Raw genomic sequence first — 26,375 nt, 5'->3', positions numbered from 1 at the left:
TCTATTAGAAGATTACTCACATAAGAAAGGAATTCTTGGCTTTACAAAATGAACCACTAAGAGACTCCTCTGAATGGAGAGCTTCCCTGGTTACATTGATCCGAAATACCTCTCAGAAAGGATAGTGACAGTCACAGACAAAATTCAACCGACTTCACTAAGAAGGTATCTGCATATAGCTTTCCAGGAATGTAATCTGCCCCTTAAAGATGGATATGGTGGTAGCCAAGAGTCCCCTCAATACCCTAAACGATGTTTTTCAAGGTATAATTCATCACAGCTGAATTATACCTGGAACTTGCGAAAAACTCAAATTCCCAAGCCCCATCCTTAAACACGCAAGTCGAATCTCTGAAGGTGGCCTGGATCTGCACTTTTATTTATTTATTTATTTATTTATTTATTTATTTATTTATTTATTTATTTATTTATTTATTTAACTTTATTTATTTTGAGGGAAAGAGAGCAAGAGAGGGGCAGAGGGAGAAGGACAGAGAGAATCCCAAGCAGGCTCCAAGCTGCCAGCACAGGGCCAGATGCGGGGCTCAAACTGGTGAACTGAACTGTGAGATCATGACCTGAGCAAAAATCAAAAGTCAGATGCTTAACCATCTGAACCCCCAGGCATCCCCTGGATCTGCATTTTTCAACACTCTCCCAAGTGATTAATGTTGATAGAGTTTGAGAACCACTTCCCCAAAGCAGAGCACCTGCCGGCAGTAAACAGTGATACCTTTAGATGGACTGTCTCAACTCAGAAAAAAAATCTGTGCAGACAGTAAGTGCTCAGCGAATCTGATTCTTACTCTTACCTCCAAGCAGAATGAGCATTCAAGAGCCTTTTGGCAAGGGCACCTGGCTGGCTCAGTTAGTGGAGAATGCAACCCTTGATCTCAGGGTCCTGAGTTTGAGCCCCGTGTTGGGCATTGAGATTACTTAGAAAAAAAGAAAAAGCAATTTAAAAAAAAAAAAAAAAAAAAAAAAGAGCCTTTTGGCAGTTAGGGCATCTTAATGGAAAAGAAGAAAAGCCACGGAGAAACCTGACAACGCCTTAAAAATACACAGCACTGAGCCACTCATACACCTTGTTTGAAGGCTTTTCTCTTGCCAAAAATATTTGAAACTGTCTGAAAGTGAAGCCTGTACCTCACCAAAAATGACAATGCAGGCACAGTCATAAACTTGTGTCTGTCTCAACTGTTCTGTGTTTTTTAGTTCCTTTCTTGCGGCCAACCATGGGTATGACATACAATGAAAATAAAGTTTATAAACGGACTTTTACTAAAAAGGGAGGCTGAAACCAAATGAGGACTTCAGGCTTAGACTGAATACAGTTACAGAAAGTTGCCACCCAAAAAAAGTGTTCTCACGTTCTTCAGAGCGCACTGAGCAAAGCAGACAGCTGAACTCTGGTTTGCAGGGAATCCTAGAAGCAAATAGGAGATAGGCCCACATGCTTGGGGGGTGCTGCCATTATTTAAACAGTATGCTTCAAAACAGGAATGCTTATTTTTATTTTTTGATCTTTCAGCTAGTAATTTTGATGGATTATGAGAACAGAAGCTAAATGTAATAAGGGGTCTGAACAAAACCAGACTTGTTTTTTTGAAAAAGGAAATGGAATATGAAGTAACTCATTTATCCCCCAATCAAGCCTCTAAGAAGCCATCTTATCTACCACAAATCAAGCCTCATAAACAATTGCTAATATGTGGGTTAGCATTTTCTCTCTCAGAGGGAAGTGTAAAATTTATTACAGTGATGTTCTGAAAACCTTTTATTTACAGATGTTAAGAACTGGAAGAAAGTTTTGGCCAAGACTCTTGAGCAGGACGTGTGGCCACAGTAAATAGAAAAATGAAAAACAGGGGCACCCGGGTGGCTCAGTCAGCTAGGCATCTGACTTTGGCTCAGGTCGTGATCTCACGGTCTGTGAGTTCGAGCCCCGCGTCGGGCTCTGTGCTGACAGCTCAGAGCCCGGAGCCTGCTTTGGATTTTGTGTCTCCCTCTCTTTCTGCCCCTCCCCCACTCACACTCCATCTCCCTCTCTCTCTCTCAAAAATAAATAAACATTAAAACTAATTTTTTAAATTAAAAAAAAGAAAAACAAATTAAAAGCTCTCAAAGGGTTGGATTACAAAGGCAACAGAAATGCCAAACTGTGGGAGAAGTGGGGAAGATAGAGACAAAAGAGGAATACTGCTAATAAATGTCTTAACACATATTACAGCAGCATCTAAATTATATACATAACAAATTTTAACTCAAATAACCAGTTTTTATCAGACATCTACCATGCGCCAGGAACACTGCTGACTTGTAGATGAGTACTGAGCTATATATTTAAGTGCCGTTCCTTTTTATAAGATCCTATTGTATTTTCTTACGGTGTATGAATCAGGCCATTAATTCACTCTAAGATACACGACAAAATGCAGAGTCACAGACTTGAAGCATTTCTTAGAACCAAAACTTATAACTCTTAGGTATGGTTAACACATACCAGGGAGAAATAAGCATCGTTTACTTGGTTATGTCTACTCTGTCTTCCAGAATCAGAGTCAGATAAAGTCTACCAAATAAGACGTCTGTATGTTTATCCACCTCTACCTACCCACCACATTCTTTAACTGGGACTGCGTGTAGACTGCAAAGGGGCATGTGAGAAATGACTGAGCCCTAATTCTACAATAAGCATTACACACAACATAGGTATATAGGTATACTCATGTACAACAAACTTTAAAGTTTAATAAGACAAATATATTCAGAGCAGAGATACATGGTCTAGGGGAAAATCCATGAAGTCAGATGTTCTGGCTGTCATGGTCACTGGTGTGTGTATTCATAGCATTCGCCATTGTGCCTGACACAGGCTACATGCTCAGGGAACACCTGCTAGATGAACAAAGGAAAGAATGACTGACTGAATGAATAAATGAATGAATACCTACCAGAAAATTTTAAGTGGTTAATTTGGAACACTACTAGGGCTAGAAGCATGGATTCTCAATTGGCATGGGCTTGTGTGAATCAGTCATGCTACAGCCAAGGAATAAGTCTGTGTGGCCAAGAGATTGGCTACATGTGGAGGGATTGAGCAAATAAATACACCAAGGATAATGGGAGCCAGGCTTCTCACTGTCGGAAGAAAGAACTACCAATATAGAAAGAGAATTGGTTAGAATAAAGTGTGTAGTTGTTAGGTTGAAACTGTGGGTAGCAGTGTGAACCCGGTTGTTTTAGAAAGATGGATACACAGACGTGTGTGTGTGTGTGTGTGTGTGTATGTGTCCTCATTCTGTCTGCTGAGAAGTCCTAAAACAATGACACTCCAGTAACAATGAGCACATCCCGATCCCATATCTTGGTTACTAAATACCACACTCCACTAAAAGGAATCAAAGCTCCTTGAAGAAATGGCTGGTTCCAAAGAAAGTATAAAATGAGCCCAAAACATCTTTTTGTGCCAGAACATTTCAAGGTATTCAAAGAAAAACAGAGACAGCTCAAAAGGACACAAGAGCCAGCATGAAGGGACTCCTGATAGCTGAGTTGGGAACAATTTAATCACAAAATGAATTATGCTAGTACTTGGTTATAACACAATGAATAAAATAGGAACTCATGATTCCACAGTGGTATAAATAACAAGGGTGATATTTAAGCCAAAGTATGAATAATAAGCCACTGAATGAGAAGAATCATGACAAGTACTGCAAGGATTCCTTGGCTAAGATGATGTTGGCATGTCTAAAGAATAGAGAAGGCTGGTGTGGCGGAAGCATGCAGAATGGGCACAGAGAGTCACAGAAGATAATTGGAGAAGCTGACTGGGTCCAGACCAGGTAGAGTTTACAACCATCACAGGAGGTTGGATTTTATTCCGTGTCACAGGAAGCCTTTGGAACGTTTTAAGCATGCTGTGATTCACATGTTTTAAACATTTCTCTGGCTGCTGTATACAGGAAACATAATAGTACAAGAGTGTAAGCAAAGACATTAATGGGGAAGTTATTGCAGTTGCTCAGGCTAGAGAGGATAACAGACTATAGCAGAGTGTGGTACTGGAGGTTGAAAAAGTGGGCAGATTAGGCATGTATTCTGAAGGAAGCACTGACAGATCTTGATGATAGACATAGAATGGTAAAGAGAAAATCAAAATAATGCCCAGTGTTTTGGCTTCAGCAGTTAAGTGGATGAGGGAGCTGCTTACTGAGAATGGATGATAGGGAGAGAAGCAGATTTTGGGGGTGAGGAAAATATCGACAGCTCTGTTCTAACAGCCATGATAAATCTGAACTTCCTACCAAACATCCATGTGATGATGTAGATAAACAGTTGCCTACGGAAAATCTGAAGTTCCAGGTAAAGGTCAGAGCTAGAGACACAGATTTGGGGGTCATTGGTGTGTAGGTTATATTGAAGACCATAAAGTTAGATGAGATCACCCATGGGAAAAAACACTGCTTGAGATTAGGAAAGAGCTTAGGGATGTTCTCCAGAAGCCTCTGGCATTTAGAGATCTAGCAGGGAGGAGGAGCCAGCAAAGGAGACAGCTAGTGAGGTAGGAGCAAGACATGTGGCATCATGAAAGTCGAGATTTATTTTTTCTAAAGGACTGCAAACGTGAACAAGTGTCATATAATACGAGACCACCGAGTTTGGTAACATGGAGGAAATGGCGCCCTTGACAGGCGCAGTCTCAACAGCAGTGAGGACAGAAATCCAACCGGAATGAGTTAATTAATCCAACCAGGGAATGTGAAACAAGGAAGTGTAGGCAAGTCTTTCAGGTCTGCTATAAAGGGGAGTAGAAGAATGGAGTGGAAGCTGGAAGGGTAAGTGGAATCAAGGAAGGTTTGGCTTTTTTTTTTTTTTTTGTCTGTTAGGAAAGAGATATTGGGGCACATCTTTTGCTCTAGATACGTATCCTCTAGACAGAGTAGGGACATTTGTGAAGCAGTGATGCCAGAGAGGAGATAGCTGCAAGAGTTAATGAGCTGAAAAATAAGGAGACAGATACAGGGTACAAATAAGTCTTTTGATAGGTTGAAAGCAAGGACAATTTATTATGATATAAGGAGGGAAGGAAAGGAACACGGTAGTAGAAGGAGATTAACTGATGCAAAAACAGTAAGAGAATTACTACCTGGCTGCTTCTATTTTCCTAATGAAGACTGAGACAGGGTCACAACAGGGTCACAAGACAAGAGCAGGGAGGGGGTGAGGAGAAGGTCCAGCACAGCAATTCTGAGGAGCAGAAAAGTGAAGGAAATATGATTGCTGCTATGTTGAACGTCCACTTGAGATGTGAGACCAAGAGTTCAAAGTGAGAACAGTCAGCACACATGTTTTTCTCCAGCCAAGTGCCAGCACGAGTAGGTAGTTACAGTTTTAACCAGGACTGGGGCTCGGCCAGCCAAGTCCAGTGGGGATGAGTGTACGAGAATTCAGAATTAAAGGACAATTAACGATGTCCGCAATGATGAAATGCAGCAGTTAAACTAGAGATGGAGGGAAATAAGGGCATGGGAGAAGATGACTGCAAGTGTTGGTCAATGATTTGGAGACCTCAATAAGGTCAACAAACTTCCAGCAAGTGGTAGAATACATGAGCTAAAGGGTGGACGGAGGGGGTCAAGAATGCGTCCCGGGGGAGGACAGCCAAAGAAGCAAAAGAACAGATCATGGGAGGTGAGGGGTTGAAGAACCATGAGACCAACTTTAGTTAGAAGATAAATTCATTTTGAAATTTGGTAATATTTCAGTTTGCTGAATGGACCCTCTTTTCCCAAGTTTCCCCACTCCTTCCAAAGTCTAAAATGAATAACAAAAAAAGAATGAGACACAGGCAAATTATCAGAAAAAAATTTAGCGCTATTAAGTAAGTAGTCCTGAATTTTTTTAATCTGTTAATTTTGTTTTACCCAGTAACCCAGAGTTTCCCTACAGAACCCTTTTCTCAAGTAACACACATTGGAAAATGGTGATCTACGGCTTTTGGTTAGGAGAGCACAAAGATCTTTGCAGAAATTATTTTATATCCTTTGAATTGACCAGTTGGTTGAAACAGACCTGCTATTTTTTTTCCCCTGAATTTCACAAAGAGTTAGAATGATTTACCCAGTTTGTGTTGGCCTCACCAACATGGAGAACAAAACCTAGTTTCTACATCTGAAACCAAAGAATCACTTGATAATCAAAATAGGGTTTCCACTGACTGCTAAGGAACGTCATATCTATTCAGCGATTTTCAGGGCCGGCTTCACAGACGTGTGACACAAGGGCCCGGAAAGGGACCCACACTTGGGGCTTTAATGCTCTGTGATCGGTGTTTTGAAAATTCTCAATAATTTTCTCTTTGAACGTGTTTTTGTAAGTCAAGTCTAATTAAACAACGAAGCATCACCAGGGTTTGGAGCCTCTGTTCGTGTTCAGTCCCTCCTCCCACCACCTCCATGCCTCCCCAGAAACTGCCCCCACCATCCTGCTCCTCCACCCCTACCCAGTGATCTCTGCTAACCCCCGCCCCCAGAAGGAAGCTAGATACAAACACAGGGAGCGTGAAAGCCAGAGGAGCACTTAGAGTGCACCGAGTTACAGGGAGGATGCCCAAACATTCGTGAGGGTTTACGCTGACCACTGGCCTTCCCTGTGTCTGAAGGTGTGTCGTTAGATAGCAAACAGAGAACACCACAGTTGGTTGAGAGACAGAAAGACCACAAAAGAAAGAAAAAAGCTTTATTCCTGATTTTTGGACAAAAGGACCTGTAATTCCGTTTCGTATCGTGCCTGCAAATGGTGAGTAACGAGCCCTGGCCATTTATTATGGATGATGATGGTGGCGATGATAGCAAACGGGGAGGAAAAGGATAAGAAAAAAGAGAAGGAAGACCAAAAAGAATGCTTTTATCCAAAAGCTCATACTTTCATAGCACTTACTAAGTTCATGCAGTGTTTCAAGCGCTTCATACATTTTAACTTATTTAATCCTCTCAGCAATCCTTTGAGATAAGTACTCTGATGGCTCCATTTTACAGCTGAGGAGAGAGCGACGCCCAGAGAGGTTAAGTAACTGGCCTGGGGTCGCCCAGGTGGTAAACGGCAGTGCCACGATTCAAACTCGGGTCGTCTCCCTCCAGAGTCTGTAACTTGCCACAACTTTCCCATTTCCCCCGCTCTGGATCATACTTCAACGATACACACTGGCACCTGCCTCTACTAATTTTGAAGGATGTTATTTTTATAAAGAACCTCCAGAATATAAATTCAGCTTACTGATATTTGCCCTCCTGCTCATAAAACTTTCTTTATTGCTTAATTTAAGGACGGTCTTCTGCTTTAGTAACCCACCCCCAATGGAAGCGTTGATTAATCTTGACTTGGTAGTGGGAAGTGAGAGTTCTGATGTTTCAAATGTTATCTTTGCTTAAGTAGACAACGAGCATGGGCAAGCATAATTTATTCACTCACCAATAATTATGTCGGCTGAGGATATGGGCCTGCACTTGGCCTGAAACCTTAATATAGAACATTCTTCACTGTATTTCCTGAACGCTGGAACTAGGTATTTATGCGAGACATAGTCTTTATGCAAAACAGGCCATTAGGACTCAGGCGGGACCCAGAGCTGTAACACTGCAGAGCGGAAAGGAAGGCTGACAAGGAAGCCTAGGGAGCTAGACTCCTACGTGGCCAATGTTCCTGCATAAGTTTCATTCCAAACTTCTGGCTTTTATCTCTACAATCACCAGCTTCCCTGGACAGGATCCTCTGTGTTCAAGTCCCTGGATTCCCCGTTAGGGAATTTTACCCTCTTTGAGAAGAGAATCATTTCCTTACTATTCATCTACACTCTTTATAATCTAGGCTGGAGACGTGGGGTTGGTGTTACACTGAGATTACATTCAAGAAAGAAAGCCAGTTTGCAGTAAGAAGATCTAGAAAGGGGAATTATTTCCATGAGAATAAATATTAAAAAGTGCAGCTACTTTGCCAGACCCCTGCCACCCAACAACTGTTATCAATTAACGCCGTCTCTGAACACATGGGATAACACTCGAAACAGACTGTGTAAGTAAGTGAAGAAGCAAACACCAGAGGTGATCATTTCTACCTTTATGGTGCTAATCCTGCATTTGACAGGGAAATGATGAGCCCCCCCTGAGTAAGGTGGCTTGCGCAATAGTGAAGGGTGCGGTGAGAGGGAGGGTTCAACTGTACCCGTCTGCATCAACTCAAAACGTACACCCAGGGGGCGCCTGGCTGGCTCAGTCGGTGGAGAACGTGACTCCTGCTCTAGGGGTTGTGAGTTCGAGCCCCACACTGGGTGTAGAGATGACTTAGGACAAAATCTTTTTTAAAAAACGTACACCCAGGAGCCCACATGTAGACTGAGCGCTAGAAGTGGCGTTTTCATGAAGACCAGAAGGTCCAGCTTCCTCCTTATCCTTTGTTCAGAGAATGATAAAGAAAATGCTACTTACCTTCCATTAGGAATCTTGAGAATCACAGAATGAACACACTTTCACTCCTTTACCCAATACTGTCCTACAACTTACCAACACTGAGGGCTGAAAATACTCCAAGTTATGGGTAAAGGTATCCTGTGTAAATGAGTGGCATAAGTAAAGAATAAATGAGGCATGCAGGGATGATATGTAAGACACACAGCCTTTTCTGGCCTCACCAATGGGTTGTTCAGTTGTCTTTTGACCCACAGGCCTTCTGTATGGACCAGGCAACACAGAAGACCTAATAACGGAGGCCATTTTCTTCCTTTTCCTCCCCTAAGGTCTTACCCTATGGCTCCTTGCCCTTCCCAAGCTAGAGCCCCCCTGGAAGTATGCTCCAGCCCCTGGCAAAGAAACTAGAAAAGAGGGCAGGAACGAACTCACGTGCCCATCCACCAACCGAATTAGCACGTTTTACATATAGAATAAGCTAGCTTCCTTCAGTTTAAATTGGTTGAAATGCCACAGATAAGAATGTCAGTCCAGATTTGGAATCTCTTGAATAATGATGTTTGGGAGGACTCTTTCGACACCTTCCATTTTTCTTCCCCACATAATCATTTCAAGGTATTATATTATCAATCTGCAAAAGCCTAAGCAATTAGATTTTCATGAACCATGGAATGTTTTCCTCTCCAGTATAGCAGCTTAGAACTTAGAATGGTATCATGTGCCTCTTCTAAGAATTCAGTATTTAACTCTGTACAATGAAATGCAGGGCATTTTTGGCACAATCCCTGGACCAGGAACTGGTCCTGCCTCTCCCTCTTTCCCAGCCTGAACCTGCCCCTTAGGTCAAGCCAGGTCTTCTTCCAAGCAAGTCTGAGAAGGAGGCATTGTTGGGGGGGGGGGGGGGGGGGGGGAATGAGGCCCTATGGAAAGCGAATCAGGTTGAAAATATTTATATTGTTTATTATACATTTTTTGAAAAAAAATACTACTACACTTTCAATTTAACCCACTAATCGCTCAAGGTGTGCAGTAAATCTATTTGGAAACTTAGAAGAGAATTCCACATACTCTTACAAATAGCACCTATTCATTTCTGCAACACACATTTTTACTGGAAGGGACATTTCCAGAACATCTGCATCTTGTTTGCTAAAGCATCATTATTGCCACCTGCTCTTGAAACCAACAATTGCAGATTGGCTATATCAATAATACAGCATTCATGTATCGTATTGAATCCCTCTGTGGTGAACTCAACTGAGGGAAGGAGCTTAGTATCAGAGAATTTACAAAAAAGAAACACAGGCTGTGGTAAATTGGAACCATTCCAAACTCTAAAAAAAAAAAAAAAAAAAATCCTAGGGATAAATACTAGGAATGTTTGGCAGGTTTTGAAACTAGATAACTTCATTTATCTGGAAACAGTTGTCTAGAAATATTACAAATTTATTAGAAAATGCCACTGTTGCGGCATAACGGGCAAATTCCAGAAATGTATCTGAAACTTTTAGAAACTGGCTTACAGAGTTGTACGTAGATTCTGGTTCCAACCTTCCTCTGCTAATGGTTGACTTTGCCTTGTCATTGGAGCCCAGTGTTTCAAATGCTGAATGACCGTTCACCCTGCGTGTTTGTTCGATCCATTCTGTGGTGACCCCACGTGGGACTCAAGAAATATGAGACCCAGTCCTCCTCACGGTACTTAAAACTGAAGAGATTAGTGTGACACATATGGAACAATAATCTAAAACATACTGTGCATTATTAATAAACACATACTGAAGACTTACCAATGTGCAATGCACCATGCAAAATACTTTACACACATCACCTAGTGTAATCCTTGCAATAAGACAATGAAAGAGAAGGATACTGAAGTAGATTGTGAAGCGGGCCTTCAAACCATGTCTGTCTGAAAAAGCACAGAGCTGTTGCTTTTATTTTTTTTTTAAGTTTTATTTATTTTTGAGAGAGAGAGAGAGAGGGATGGGGCAGAGAGAAGGGGGGACGGAGGATCCGAAGCAGGCTCTGCACAGAGAGCAGTGAGCCCGATGCAAGCCTGGAACTCATGAGCCATGAGATCGTGACCTGAGCCAAAGTCAGACACTCAACCAACTGAGCCACCCGGGCGCCCCAAAGCTGTTGCTTTTAGCGGTGCTCTCCTGCCTTCAAATGCACAGAGCACAGCATCAGCTATTGGCGCTCAGGGATTCAGAGAAGTCAAAGGTCTTGAGAAGACGCCTCTTCCCCTCGCCCACCAAAGTGACTGGAAGTTTTGGGTTTTGAAAATTTGAAGTTTATGGGATGTCCCAGGTGGAATAAGAGAGGAATCAGCTGTTTGCTCTTTGGCACATAGGAAACAACAGCCACAAGTCCACCTCTGATTCGAAGGCTGTCGTGGCCGCGCCGACTCTAGTCTCACGTTGGTGGGGATTTCTCCACGTCACACTCTCACAGGGCAAGGTGAACCCTGCACACAGCATTTCTCAACCTCTTCCCAGGGGATGCCAGTTCAGCGCCGTGAGACAGGGAGAAAATGAAGCAGAGCCACAGGCAACAGAAAGCAGATAATCGTCAGAAAAATACTGTCAGGGGAAGAGATGGAACGGATCTTCCAAGACGCCGGCTCAAGTTTTGTTCCCGGCAGATTCCTACGGGGATGTCCTTCCCTTAAGTATGCCAGCCTCTTAAATCATGACTTATCTTCAGAAGAAAAAGTTGGCGTTTTGTCATATCGATCGTTGGCGTAACTGGGGGCCAGCTCTTTTAACAACTTGGCAAGGCAAGTATTATTATCCCCATTTTACGGATCAGGATATTGAGGCTTGGAGAAGCCCCAGGCGCCCAGCTGCCTTCTACCACGTGCATCCTACACTGTGAATCAACAAGCGATTCTGAAGTATTTTTAAATGTTACCATAGCACCAGCTGTTGAGGCCACTGCGCCATACCAAGCAGCAGAAATGTCTGCTATAAAACAGTAAGTAGCTCTGCCGGTTACATACTGAGAAAGATGAAATACCCCATTTGAGTAAATCTCAAACCACATCCTGGGGACTTCCCAGGCCTTGTCGCCAAACTACAGCCAGCCTGGTGGCAGCAGTGACTCAAGACGCCCAGTGCACACAGACACATGTCAGGCTCTGTGTGTTTCTAGAGCATTCGTCGACTCCTGACAAAAACAATACCTAACTCCGGAGCTCCCGATTCTGATTTTTCTCTCTCTCTTTTTTTTTTTTCCGCTCTTTTTAGATCCAAAGCTAAATGATAAACTATTTATTACTGACACAACCTTTCCCACCACCCCCCACCCCCCACCCCCTGCTGCCCAGCAGTCTCCCAGGAGATCCTCTGGCTCAGGTTTTCCCAGGCGTTGTCAGGCGTATCTGTGGCTCCAATAACTCCCATGTTTGTCTGCAACCGCTCCAGGCAGATGTCTGAAAATCACCCACTGACAGATTTACGTTCGTCAATCTCTGAAACACCCTCCGCCCCCACCCCCAAATCCTATCATACGTGTGGGTGAAAGTACTTGGAGGCCAAGTGCACCGGGTCCTCTCAAGTACATGCAAAGCTCGGACACGGAATTGCAATGGCATCCCGCCTGCCTGCCCTCCCCCTCCACTGCATTTCCTTATAAACCCTGGGCTCCTCAGCAACGCACGTTTCCCTGGCCTGCTTTCTTCCCAAGATCTGGAAAGACGCGGGCCTCCAGGCTTTTGAAACAAGATTAAAAGGTCTCTTTTACAGCTCTTGCGGAAAAACTCCACAGAGGAAACGTGGTTGGCAGGTAGAAAAACCGGGACCTGTCTCCTTGAAAATCACAGCTGTGTTATCTTTTTCCTCCACTGATCGCTTCCAGATTATCACTCGGGGCAGCCAGCCAATTAGCCAGTCCTCCGTGTCACAGAACCCGACTCCGGCAACAGCTCATTTCTCCACTGAAGGGAACGCGTTTGAAGATGTGTAGCCGGGCGGGCCAAGCGCGGAGCCTGGGGAAGGAAACTTGTGAGTGCGCCCTCGCCACGGCAAGTCGGCACACGAAGGGGATCGGGAGCCGGTGCAGGCAGGAAGTTTACCAAAGCCCGAGGAGGAGGCCAAACACAAAAGATTCCTTTCTGAGAGGAAAGAGGATTGAAACTGCAGGGAGACAAAATAGAAACACAGTCCGTGGGAACCGTGCAATGATGAAATCTGCTGCTGTTGGAGAACAGAACCCTTTATTCCGTGTCTCTTGCCTGCCTTTGTGAACAAGTTCTCTGCAGAGCCTGCTGGAAGCATCTTCCTCAGGATTCTTCTGGCACCTGGCCATTGCTCAGGTCTGACCTCGGGAGCGATTCACACAAGGCAGCCACCTCTGCTTTGGATACCTGGGGTATCCAAATCTCCAGAAAGACTGGTCAGACCAAGACCCTGGCTGCTCCAAAGTCTGTTCCTTGAAGTTCTTCTACCTGGCAGCGCAGCAGGAGAGAGGCTTATGGGAGAAAGATTTGGGCCAGACTCCCTGCTCGTGGTGACACTGCAAACAAATCGCGCATCCAGGAAGTCACTGTTTGGGCAAGAATCATCAGGATACTGACTTACACATGTACCCATACCTACAACGGGCGGGACCACACTAAGCACCAAGGGCAAAGTCTCCTACTGATTTTAAAGGTCTCTGATCAGCAGCTCTCAAACTGCCCTGAGGGGTACCAATGTCTCACAAGGTGTTAATAGTCTTGTTATGAAAATAAGTTCCTATCACTGGAATAAGCTTAGAAAATGCTTCCTTAAACAAAGCTGAACAAGATTCATCACTGTTGGGCTCTTCCCAGCCCTTAGCAGGATTTGCCAAATGTACTGACCATAGAGCCCTTTTAACACGATGCACTTCTTAAGATCTAATTGGACACCAGTGATGCGGGACACATAGTTTGGGAAGAACCGCTACCACTCTCTATCAAGAGATGATGGGGACCCGGGGCAAAATCCCTCGTCAGGAACGGACCTTCTGGCTTTCTTTTCCCTGGGGTAGGGGTGCCACTACTCACTGACCCTTACCCCAAAATGTATGAACTCTTAGGGAGGCATTTGTTGGGCGCCAGCCTGAGTATGACGAGTGTGCCACAGATAACATCCTATTATATCTCACGACAATCGGTGGGGTGGGTATTGCTCTCCCGTTTTTGATGGGCAGTGAAAATCAGAGATGTCAAGGTCACAGAGGAGTGATGCTTTAAAGCTCCCTACCTAGGGGTGCGTTAAATGGGTGATGGGTACTAAGGAGGGCACTTGTGATGAGCACTGGGTGCTGTGTGTAAGTGATGAATCACTACATTCTATACCTGAAACCAACATTACACTGTATGCGAACCAACTGGAACTTAGTAAAAACTGGAAAAAGAAAAAAATAAAGCTCCATACCTAGAAGGACCAAGAGTCGCATCCTACAGTCAACAGTGAGAAATCAACCTTCTTAGCTTACGCAAAGTGTGAAGGAAGCCGGGTAAGGAGGACAGCACCATCTCGAAGGGAAAAACATCCAGTTGCCTAATACATCTCCATCTTTTGAATGCAAAAGAGCACCGTAGTCTCACCTTACTATGTTTTTCCTAAAATATGTCTGACTTAATAAGGCTGTTGTACATCTAATTATTAATTAGGATTTTTCACCAAATATGCACAAAACAACATGTGTGATCTTTCCTCATAAAGCTCTAAGATCAGCAGGATAGCCTCTCTTCAAAGGCAGCAAATATCTGCTCTTTCCTTGGAAACGTCAATAAATATATTTTCTTAAAAAGCTTCAGCTAGGGCTGAAGCTCCACTAAAAAATCAGCCCCTAATAATTCTTTTCTGAAACATTCTGCAAACTTTTATGGGGGTTGCTTTGGCAGAGCCAGTATTTTTTCAGTGGTGTCAAGGTTTTGTGCTTACCTATTCCTATTAAAATTATATATTTTTGCAGTTCCCAATAAAACTCATTGTATGGTATGCTAGAATAAATCTCGAAATCTCCCTGAAGTGCTAGAAACTTTCAGATATATGTCTATTAAGTTTTTATTTCTTGAGCAAGTTGCATGTGTGCCAAAATATGCATTTCATTGCTAGAACGGTCCTAAGTCCACAAAGCTGTGGTAGAACCACAGAGGAGCACCGAGTTGTCCGTCACTAAAAATCCATATCCATCAGGTTGGAAGTGGCCACTTCGGCCTGCCAAAGGAATTCGTGAGATGGCCACTCACCTGGGTAGCTCCCACTCTTCAAACACGCCGGGCACTCAAAATAGATTTGTCCAACCTGAGTTGTTATCCCAGGAACAGAAGATCAAAATTTTTTCCCCTTAGCATGGTTTAAGGTTTTTACCATATGTCCAGAGGACCGGCACAGTCAGGTTTTTACCCTCAGAAGCGTGAGTCACAAGCCAAAGCTAATAAAAGTACTTTTTGTTAAGGCAAGGATGAATAATGTTTAACTCTACCGTCAAAGAGGCAAGACAAAGAGCCTATGGGTAGAAGGGGTAGGAAGACAGATTTCAGATTAACACCAGAAAGATCTTTCCCACAGATGGTGTCAGTGTTGCACGCTCCGGAAGACGGCTGAACACGCTCGCGAGGCAGGAAGTTCTGTTTCTGGAGGTAGCCAAGCATTGTCCAGATCAGTGGTTCTCCAGGTGGGGTCCCCACACCAGTAGCATCACCATCACCTGGGTACTTGCTGGAAATGAAAATTCTCAGGCCCCACCGCAGAGCCACATATTCAGAAACACCAGGGCTAAGATTCAACAGTCTGGGTTTTAACAAGCCCTCCAGGGGATTTTGATGCCTGCTAAAACTGGAGAAACACTGGCTAACACACCACTTGGCAAGGATCACGCAAAGAAGATTCAACCAACAGATGAGTAATTGGACTGGATGACCAGTCAACCCTGGAGTTCTGGTAGTCTAATAAGGTTCTTTGGCCTGAATTATTTCCTTTTTGGAAATAAGGAATCAATGGCCTATCAACACTTACTTAGGCTTCACCCCTGGGCAACACTCTGAATTATGTAAAGAAACCAAAATAAATTATCACAACTGTTGTAAATCCTGACACTCAAATCTCCTGAAGAGCTTGAAAAAATAATACCAATACCTGGCCACCCAGAGTCTCTGGAGATGGGGTCCTAGGCCTACTTTTTACCAGGTGCTTTCACATCAAGTATCTCTCTTAGTCCCCACAATAATCCTATCTTCACAACAATCTTATGAGATGGGTATTAACTGCCATCCCCAGTTTTACAGATGGAACCTGAGGCTTACGGTGGTTGAGTGACTGACTCATCCAAGTTCACGGAGCCAGGAAATGCCTGAAGTGAGATTCAAACCCAGGTCTCAAGATCCGTGTTCGTTCTCCTCCACCCACTTTCCTTCTCCTTTCCACGTCTGAGACTTTTTGGGTGCACGGCTCCCCAAGCCGCTGTGCTCCCCCCTGGTGGCAGGTCTGGTGACAGCAGCCCTCCGGCTCTATGAAATCTTGTGAAATCTTGGCAGTGGGTGTGGTCTTCTCTCACAACGTTGCTTTCCGTTGGCCGCCTGCAAACCCACCCTCCTGAGCAAAACCAGAAGCTACCTTTGAGCTGGGCTGTGAGGGCAACCAGAAGCCAGCTGGGAACTGGTGACTAAAACTCTACCCTTCTATCAATTCGCTAAATATTTTCATTCACGGAAATGAAAGTGACCTTATGTGAGGAGCACGTTAGGTTGGTAACAGCCAATGAGTCTGAATTCACCAATCAGGTATCTCCCAGCTCTAAAGAGGGCCTCTCTGTTAAGGAGAGGAGCAAAGGGGCGCAGAGCACAGGGCCCTTCCAAGGAGGACTTTGAAGGAGGTATGAAGACAAAGGTAATGGCTAAGAGCCGTTGGGAAGTACAAGGGGCCTGAGAGACAGGGCCACACGAGCAGAGAAACTATCACTGAAAAGGGCAGGATGAGGACCGCACAGACCGCGCCCACCGCCTGAGGACTTCGCTGAGGTCCCGGTCAGTTACTCCACGTTCTGGTTTGTGTTAGTCAGAGCCTTTCATTGCAAACAACCAGAGTCCAGAGAGGTGACATAACTTGCCCAAGATCACACTGGCCAGGCATCGGGAGAGCCAGCACCAGCTCCCCGGCTCCCTGACTTCCTGCTTTTCTCAAGGAATGTGCCTGAACGGGGGACGAAAGCAAAGTCAGTGAGAAACTGAGGAAAATTCGGGAGAGAGACACCGGTTACATCAGTGGCTACACTAATTTGCTGGAGTGAAATATAAAGTACATTCTATGTGACCCAAGTTTTCTTAAAGGCAAAAGGAAGACAGCTCCAAGGGTCTGTTTCTGATCACTGTTCCACAAAACAGGTGACCAGGGGACAATGGGGATGTGTTTTCAAAGCACTGAACACGACTTTAACAGCTCAGTTCCCTTTGGTTTCAATGATGTGGCCGCAGCTAAAATTGCCTACTTCTTTGAAAACAGATCCTCCTGGCCCAAGAGTCCATGAAAAAGGACCTGAGAGAGAGAAACGGTACCTGCCTTCCTGAGGTGGGAAGCCAGCTGAGGGGGGCCTGGTCACAACTGCTATCTGCACTGGCCTCTTAAATGCTGCCCAGACTCACCCTGTCTGGTCTCAAAAGAACACTTTTTGTCTGCATTTAAAAAATCTGTTCTTGGAGCGCCTGGCTGGCTCGGTCGGAAGAACATGGGACTCCTGATCTCAGGGTCATGAGTTCAAGCCCCACTTCGATGCAGAGATTACACGTAAATAAAACTTTAAAAATAAATGATAAACAAACAAATAAATAAATAATCCATTCTTTAAAAGAGATTAAAGAAACAACCGAATGTCACACGTGGATCCTAATTGAAACGAAACAATACTAAACAGGTGTTTTTGAGATGATTGGGAAAACTGTACTATGGTCTGAATTTTAGGTGACATAAAGCTCTTTTTTTTTTTTAATGTATTAATGGCATGGTAATTCTTTTTTTTCTTTTTAACTGTTCATATATTTCAGAACATTGAAGTGTGCAGAGGTAAAAGACATGATGTCAGTGTTTTTAAAATAATTCAACCAAAAAGAGAGGAGGGGAGAAGGAATAGATGGAAGTTAATGTGGTAAGATTTTAACAATTGGGTGAACACACTTTTGTGTATGTTTGAAATTTTATAATTAAAAATTCCTTATACAAACATATATACGCGTGTGTCTGTGTGTGTGTGTATATATATATATATATCTATACACACACATATATATACATATGTATCTGTATATACACAGATATATATACATATATATCTGCTCTTGCAATTACTCCTGAGAGCAAAATTTATGTCAACCTTTTAAAGTTTCATATCTTAAAAGAATATTAGATCCTATCCAGTTCATTCCATAGATCCTGCTTCCCAGATGAGGGATATGAGGCCCCCCCCCCAAAGCTCTTCCAGCTCTTTAGTGGTCCAGCCAAGACAAGGTTGGTTCTCTAGACCTTCGGACCAGAGCTCCTATGCCCAACAGCCACCAAAAAGTGTAAACATATTGCTTGTATTATAAACTCTCAGCCAAGGTACCTCACTGATTATTTTGTAGAAGTGAATCCGGTCAAGGAACAAAGGAACACCTCCTTTGCTCATTCCAAGTATATTTCTGCATAAAATGATTCTCTTCCATTCTCTCCAGCTTGCCCCCCACCACTCTCTCTTCCATTCTTTTCCCATCCCCCAGCCTCCTCCCCCATAGTCCAGCCTCTTTGCATCCTTTGCTGCTTTTGAGCTCAAGCTACGTGTTGAGACATCTGTGTCCACCCTCCACTGTTAGCTCTTTCTGCCGAAATGTGGCTTAGTTTCAAAGCCCAGACAAATTCAGCTATCTCCATGAAGTCTCTCTCTCCCATCTCTGGACACTGCCAGCCCTTAGCCTCAGCCTCTGTACGGCCCTTGTCACCTTCCTCCTTTGGGATTAGGCACATGTACGTCCTACTCTTTCAATGGTCTGCATATGGAGACTGCAGTGGCAGAATCAGCAGGGAAAATAGGGAACCAGGACCAAAGAGGCCCAATATAGAGCCAGAAGCTGTCACCAGGGATATGGCTGGCTCTGGAAATGAGGGAGAGAGGTAAAGTTTTGAGCCAAAGTCCCAATGTGCTTTTCAGTGGGTATGAAGGAAGCCTATACTTTTCCTGGCTGGGAGAAGCAGGATTTAAAAGGACCCAACCTCGGGGCTGGTGGCCTCTCCTGACATTGGCAAAATCAATCAGACAGCTCAATAATTTGGTGGCAAGGCAACACCAACCAGGCCCTCAAACTAGGAAGCTGGTGAAGGTTAAGCAAGATGTCAGCCAAGGCCTGGGATCGAGGATAAGCCTGTCCCCCAGCAGAGGAAAATAGGCATGTACCAAGGGCACAAGCCAGAAAACCAGGCAAACCAGCTGGACATGTGTGGTGGGATCGGGAGAAAAGAGGATGCCTGGAGGCTAAGGCTCTATGGGCTGGAGTCCCGGGCTTATTAATGCTGCTCGTATTTATTGAGCACATACGTTGAGCCAAATGCTAGGTATACAGGGGTATATTAGTCAGTGTTCTCCAGAGAAACAGAACCAATAGGATGTCTGTGTGTGTGTGTGTGTGTGTGTGTGTGTGTGTGTGTGTGTGTGTATACAGAGAGAGAGACAGAGAGACAGAGAGAGATTTACTATAAGAAATTGGCTCAGGGGCACCCAGGTGGCTCCGTCAGTTAAGTATCCGACTCTTGATTTTGGCTCAGGTCACGATCTCACAGTTTCTGAGTTCAAGCCCCGCATCGGGCTCTGTGCTGACGTATGGAGCCTGCTTGGGATTCTCTCTCTCTCTCTCTCTCTCTCTCTCTCTCTCTCTCGGCCCCTCCTCCGCTTGCTCTCTATCGGGCTCTGTGCTGACGTATGGAGCCTGCTTGGGATTCTCTCTCTCTCTCTCTCTCTCTCTCTCTCTCTCAGCCCCTCCTCCGCTTGCTCTCTCTGTCTCTCAAAAGTAAATAAATAAATTTTTTTAAATAAATAGATAGGTTCACACAACTATGGAAGTTGGTAAATCTAAAGTGTCCAGGTGTTGGTAAATCTAAAGTGAGGCCGGCAGGCTGGAGACTCAAGAGAACTGATATTCCAACTTGAGGGTAAAGGCAGTCTGCTGTGACCCTCTCTTGCTCAGAGTTCTATTGTTGTCGTTCTATTCGGGCCTTCAACTGATTAGTTGAGGCCCACCCCTCCAACTACGGAGGGCAATTTGTTTTGCTCAAAGTCCACGGATTTAAATGTTAATCTCACCTAAAAAAACACCCTCAAAGAAACACTCAGAGTAATGTTTGGCCAAGTGTCCGATGGCACACCCAAGACGACACACAAAATTAGGCATCGCAAGTGGTCAACAGAAAAAGTCTCAACCACCTGCAGGAGCTAGAAGACTAGCAAAAGGCCTCATACCTGGATGATGATGCAGGTCCCGACAGACTTCGGCCACGGTCAGGAGAGAACTGGCCCAGAAGCTGGTAGGGGGGAGCCAGATGGGGCTGTGCTGGTACCTGGCAAGGAACAGACAGTTTTGTAAGCTCTTCGAAGAGAGGGGCCAGCAGGAAGCGTGGTGCCACCTGCCAGCTCCACCACTAAGTAGCTCAGACCAGTTTCTTCACCTCTCTGTACCTCAGGCTTCTCCTCTGTAAAATGGGGACAGCAGGAACACCTAAATCAAATTAGGTGATACCTGAATTCAGTGAGTTAAATATTTGTAAAGCACAAAAATACGTGTAAAGCCCGGCTGGTTACCAGTATTATTTGCAAGCACCACAGCAGCTTCTATATTGTGTTCTACCTCATAGGTACTTCAGAAACTTCCAATTGTAATGGTTTTCTTCAAAGAGTGCAAAATAAGAAGGAACTAGGAGTGCCTGGCTGGCCCAGTCATTACAGCATATGACTCTTGATCTCAGGGTCCAAGCGCCATGCTGGGCGTAGAGAGCTCACTTAAAAATAAAATTAAAAGATTTTTAAAAGAAGGAACTCAGGGGCGCCTGGGTGGCTCAGGCGGTTGAGCGTGCGACTTCAGCTCAGGTCACGATCTTGCGGTTCTGTGAGTTCAAGCCCTGCACCGGGCTCTCTGCTGTCAGTGCAGAGCTGGCTCTGGGTCCTCTATTCCCCTCTCTCTCTCTGCCCCTCGCCTACTCTCACTCTCTCAAAAATAAGCAAATAAACATTTTTTTTAATACAATAAAAAAATAAAGAGAACTAAACCATGTAAAGATTCTTACCCGTCAGTCCCATGTTTTTAAAAAGGCAAATCTACTTACGTTACCTAATTAAGACCCTTCTACGATTTCCGGTTGCCTTAGGAAACAGACCCAAATCCCTTCCAAGGCCACTAAGGCCTGCCTGATTTGCCCTGGGCATGTGTCTATCTACTCACCTCCTATCTCTCTCCTCCAGGATCCTCAGGTTCCAGTCATAGCAGGTTTCTCTAGGCTCCCTGAACTGCCGTCAGCACCACTACAGGGATCTTCCCTATGCCTGGAACAGCCCCCTTTGGGCCCCGTCCAGCTTACTGGCCAACTCCCACCCATCATTGGGGGCTCAGTTTAAGGAAAAGTACCCCTAACACTAAGTTAACTCCTCCATCATGCATTCCCGTAGGCCTGCTTTCCTCTGTGTGCTAGCTGATATATTTGGAATCAGGTGCTCAATCACTGTCTGACTTTCTCCATAAGATCAGGGACTAGGTTTGTATCATTCACGGCTGAACCCTGGGGACCCGGCACCGTGCCAGGCACACAGGGCTCAACAAATATGTGAAGAGACTTTAATAAATCTGGAGATGACAGATTTCAGCTTTCAGCCAAGTCCACCTGATGTGCAGCAGCCCTGAAACACCAGGCTGAGAAGGACTCTGAAGTTACATCACATCATAGCTAACTGTGAAACGTCCGCCATGACTGAGGGGGTCTGGGGGACAAGCAACGGCATCCGACACCCACCTCTTTATCTGCAAAGACTTTCTACCTCATGCAACACCGCTTTGGGTTTAATAGTAAACAATAAAGTTTAAAGAGAAAGTACAGGGTGGCTCAGATCTGAATAGGCAAACCTTCAGAGCTACATTTATACTACAAGAACAAGGAAGCCAAAATATTGCCATCTATCAGATGCCAATTTCAATCATCGTTCTCACATCGCGTGGTATTCACAAATCCCTTTGCGTGACTATAAAATTCTATCTGCAGGTACTGACACCAATTTTCTTTCATCTCCCTTTTAGAATCGTGTGCCACTGGGGAGCAAGAAAGACTTCTGATTTGGGAGTTTGCCCCGGGGGACACCAACTCACTCAGGAATGAGCTGTATCAGTAAATGATGACTATTACAGCTCATATTCAGCTTGACAGTTGGGTTTCTGCTGATTGTGGACATAAACAGCAACTGTTACGATTAATGACGCTTTGGCTGCCTGCAGCCAGAGCCAGGAGAGAGTCTGGCTCTCTAAAACAGGAGGCACGAAGACATCATATAGGAACAGTCACCGCAGCACTGGCTGCAGAAATGAAAAACAGCAATTACCTACGCTGCCATGAGCACCGGAATGACTAAATAAAAGCACATGATAGAAAAGAATGATCCCGTTTTTTAAAAAAAATCAAATCTGGGCATGTCATGTCCACTTACACACACACACACACGTGTTGGATATGTAGACAAATACCTAAATGGATTCCCATATAACATAACAATAATTGCGACTTTTGGGGAAGCATCACATACTTCTGTTATCATTTGAATTAGTTGACAAGGCAATATATTATCAATCAATCAACCAATAAGTACATGAAGGAAGGAACGAATGAATAATGGTTCTGTCCCCAGTTCCAGTGCGTGGGGGTAGTTTTCCCACACCTGCAAGCAATTCTCTGATACCAGCTGGGTGTCCTACAATTCAACTCAATTCTGACACTATCAGCCTGGAGATAGTATCAGATCCCACAGGTCAAGGACTCCGTCCCACAAGACTGCCCCTCCCCTTTCACATGACAATAGCAAATCCAGGTTGTTACAGGTACTTCTGACCCACTGGCTATAGAGCAAAGGTTCCAACAATGCCTCTCCTTGAATTTAATCACTCTCTTAGAGTGACTCACAGAACTTAAAGAAACATTTTACTTACTAGATTCCCAGTTAATTATAAGAGGATACGACTCAGGAAGAGCCAGGGAGAAGAGATACACAGGGCAAGGTACGGGGGAAGGGCACTGAGTTTCCATGCTCTAAGCACGCCATCCTCCCCAAATCTCCATGAGTTCATCCACCTGGAACTTTTCAGAACCCCATCCGCTGGGGTTTTATGGAAGCTTTATCACCTAAGCAGGCATTAATTAAATCATTGGCCTTGGTGACTGAATTCAATCTAAACCTCTAACTACGAGGCTGGCCCCCTGGCAACCAGACCCCATCCTTAGGCGACCTAAAGAGTTTCCCAAATTAACATAACAAAAGACATTTGGATCACTTTCATCATTGAAGAAACTCCCAAAAGTTTTAGCCAGAAACAGGTGTGTATTTCTTAAAAATCACAGTATCACATAAAAAAGTCAGCTAACATAAAATAATTAGGTTGTGTTGGGGCGCCTGGGTGGCGCAGTCGGTTAAGCGTCCGACTTCAGCCAGGTCACGATCTCGCGGTCCGGGAGTTCGAGCCCCGTGTCGGGCTCTGGGCTGATGACTCAGAGCCTGGAGCCTGTTTCTGATTCTGTGTCTCCCTCTCTCTCTGCCCCTCCCCCGTTCATGCTCTGTCTCTCTCTGTCCCAAAAATAAATAAAAGTTGAAAAAAAAATTTTTTAATAATTAGGTTGTGTAAAATAAGTCAAGCAGACAGTTGAGAGTCACCATAAAGGTTAATGCTAAGGAAGCCAAGACAGGCTGGGAAAGCATTGCTACTGGAGATCTAAATGGATGAGTCACCATCCATTCAATTCAATGAAGCCACCTCAGGAGTCCTCAAAGTGTCAGCACATTCCTTCCTGTGGGCACACCCCTCACTGTGTCACCCCAGGAAAGCCCAAAGGGAAGACAGCACTGTCCCAACTGCCGGGGCAGAGCGAAGGAGAAAGTCCCCAGGGTTTGGAGAAAGTCCCCAGGGAGAAAACTGTAATTCTGACAGTTGTCCTGATGTTGAGGGAAATAAAAGGTTGTCCTCCAGACCTTGGTCAGTAGTGGGAAGCAGGTTTTCCCAGGATGTTGTCTAAGGAGACTCAGAGAAGAAGAAAGAGAGAGCAAAAGCCTGGAGAAGAGACGCCAAAAAGCCCGGGGATCAGAAGACCACAGTGTCGCTTCAGAATTGCGTTCCAACACGAAGAAGAGCAGGAGAGGCTAGGAGAGTGAATTATAAGAGAAGTCGACTTGAACTTCACTGCAAGAATGATGCTAAATATTCCAGGTTATAATTTAGGATGAGATTGGCAGCTCATAGCTCTGTAACTTAGACTAGGACTGGCAAAGAGAAACTTTTTTTTAAAGCTGTATTTTTTCCTAATTATGTAATTTGACAAGCATGTTACAAGTTTGGGAAATATGAAAAAGTCTCAATGAAGAAACTCATGCATAAATATGCTCCGAAATAATCACGGTGCACACCTGGGTGCATACGCTTTCAGCCTTTTATTTCTACAAATATTACATGTTTTTACCACGAAAACAAAATCGCACAGTATTTACTGTCTTACAGCCTGGTTTTTTTCTGCACTTAGTAGTATATCTTGAATTTTTTTCCATTCAAAGGAAGCTTCCATGATGTGAGTTTTAATAACTATACAATATTCCATGGTATGGGTGTATTATAATTTATCCACTAGCCCCCCCATCATTGGACATTTATATTGTTTCTTTTTTTTAATTTATAAATAACATTAATATTTGCTCATGCCTCTCATTTTCTTTTTTTTACTCTTGTTAATGTTTATTTATTTTTTTGAGAGAGAGAGAGAGACAGAGCAAGAGCAGGAGAGGGGCAGAGAGAGGGAGACACAGAATCCGAAGCAGGCTCCAGGCTCTGAGCTGTCTGCGCGGAGCCTGACCAGGGGCTGGAACCCACAAACCCGGGGATCATGACCTGAGCCGAATTGGGATGCTTAACCGACGGAGCCACCCAGGTGCCCCAGGCCTCTCCTTTTCTTAGAGATCTCCTAGGTGAAAGCGACATGAACAAATTTGCAGTTTTCCCTAACCATTGCCAGGCTGCACTTCTGAAAAGAACCAACAGACGCTCCTACCAGCAGAGTAGGAAACTGCTGTCCTTCCATCTTTCCACACTCCCCAGAACTGGCAGGAAGGAGGCATGGGACGGAGAAGAAGTGGAGCAATTTAGTGGGGGGGGGGGGGGGGGGGGGGGGGGGGGGGGGGGGGGGGGGGGGGGAAGGTAACTTGTTTACACAATCATTTCTTTGCTTACTCGTGCAGTTGAGCATTTTTCCACATACTGGTCATGACATGGATTCTCGCAAGTCCTCTAGTCCTGTGAGTGTATGCTTCGGACAGTTTCATGCCTGGTGGGAGTCGGTTTCTGCCTAAAACGCAACCAGAGACTAAGGCGTGGAGAATCCCGCGCATGCGTCCTCCACAGGAGCGAATTTAACAGAGACCGACTTCCGCGTGATTTACGGAAGACTGGGACTTATCTCCTGGCCAATGAACGTCCGATCTTTCCCAGTCCTCTAGCCAATGAACTTCCTGCCTGGGCTGTGGCGGGACTTGCATGTCTTTGAGCTCCTAACGCGGAAAAAGAGCCACTCCAAACCCTCAGTGCCTGGCAGGAGCTTGCTACAACTTGCATGTCAATTCCTCTGCTCTTCCTGAATCAGTGACATTTCTGGTCGTTCAAACTTGTCCTATTATTTCTCTATTTCTGTTGACAATGGTTAAGCCATGACCGTCTATGCTCTGGTGACAAAACAAAATTATTAGAGCCCCCCCCCCCACCTTTTTTCTTTCCCTAAAACTGGTATGAAAGAATTTCAAAATGGTACCGGAGGATATGAAATTGAGAATCTCATGCACGCACCCTCCGGAACACAACACTTAAGAACTGAAGAGACTGATTTCCCGCAAATGCATGACTTACAGAAAACCAAAATCTACCTCCAGACCAATGAACCTCTGCCAACAATCTCTCCCAGTCCTCAAACCAATGGACTTACTACTTGGCCTCTAGCTGGACGCCTCCGCCCTCTTTGCACTCCTTGTTCAACAAATACAGCCTCAGCGGAGTCGTCTGTAGCTTGCTCCAGCTTGCATTTTCTGAATTGCAATTCTTCTGCTATTCGAGAACAAACCCATTTTCCGGTAATTCAGACTTTTCTCAGTTTACCTCTTTATTTAGGCTGACACTGGGATCACATCTTTAATAGAAGACTTTTAGATAAAGAAAACAGGATGAAGACCTGTGTTTATTCTTGCTATCCTTAGGTACTCTAATAACAATGTTTAATTTGTACATTTGAGCTGAATTATAGCATTTTGAATGCCAGTATTGGACTTATTAAAAAGCAGCTGTTCTTTTGAGCTATTTATTCTCTTATTAACAAGATTGCCTGATTTTATATTAAAACTATATTTATTTTATTTCACTTTTATTGCCAATGTAAATTAAATGGGTATTTTTCTTTGCATTTATTTAAACTTTATTTTTGAACACTTGTGCATAAAATAGTATAAAATCCAGTTAACATTAATCAGGTCCACATTTCTCAAATTCTTATTTGCAATAGCATTAACTTAAATATGTATATATATGTGTGTGTGTATATTTTGGATTGTTTCCATAACGTTTTAGAAAGCGAGAAATTGGCCACAGGGAGACAAAACTGGTTATTTATATCAATCCTATTCTTTTACTGACTC

General features: G+C 44.3%; 1 protein-coding gene across 2 annotated transcripts in view; it reads right to left on the bottom strand.

Moving 5' to 3' along the window:
- The window catches only part of CREB5 (cAMP responsive element binding protein 5), a 495,995-nt gene extending 470,908 nt beyond the window's left edge, over positions 1-25,087 (bottom strand). For both annotated transcript variants that reach the window (XM_045052533.1, XM_045052534.1), the window contains exons 1-2: positions 24,928-25,087; positions 19,926-20,023 (exon numbers count right to left, since the gene is read on the bottom strand). The gene's annotated coding sequence lies outside the window, so the exon portion shown is untranslated. The remainder of the gene's footprint in view (positions 1-19,925; positions 20,024-24,927) is intronic.
- Positions 25,088-26,375: the final 1,288 nt, after the last annotated feature.

Source organism: Felis catus, chromosome A2 (assembly GCF_018350175.1).
Source record: "Felis catus isolate Fca126 chromosome A2, F.catus_Fca126_mat1.0, whole genome shotgun sequence".
NCBI lineage: Eukaryota > Metazoa > Chordata > Mammalia > Carnivora > Felidae > Felis > Felis catus.
Note: the sequence above shows the minus strand (reverse complement) of the source record. Positions and strands in the feature narration are given on the sequence as shown.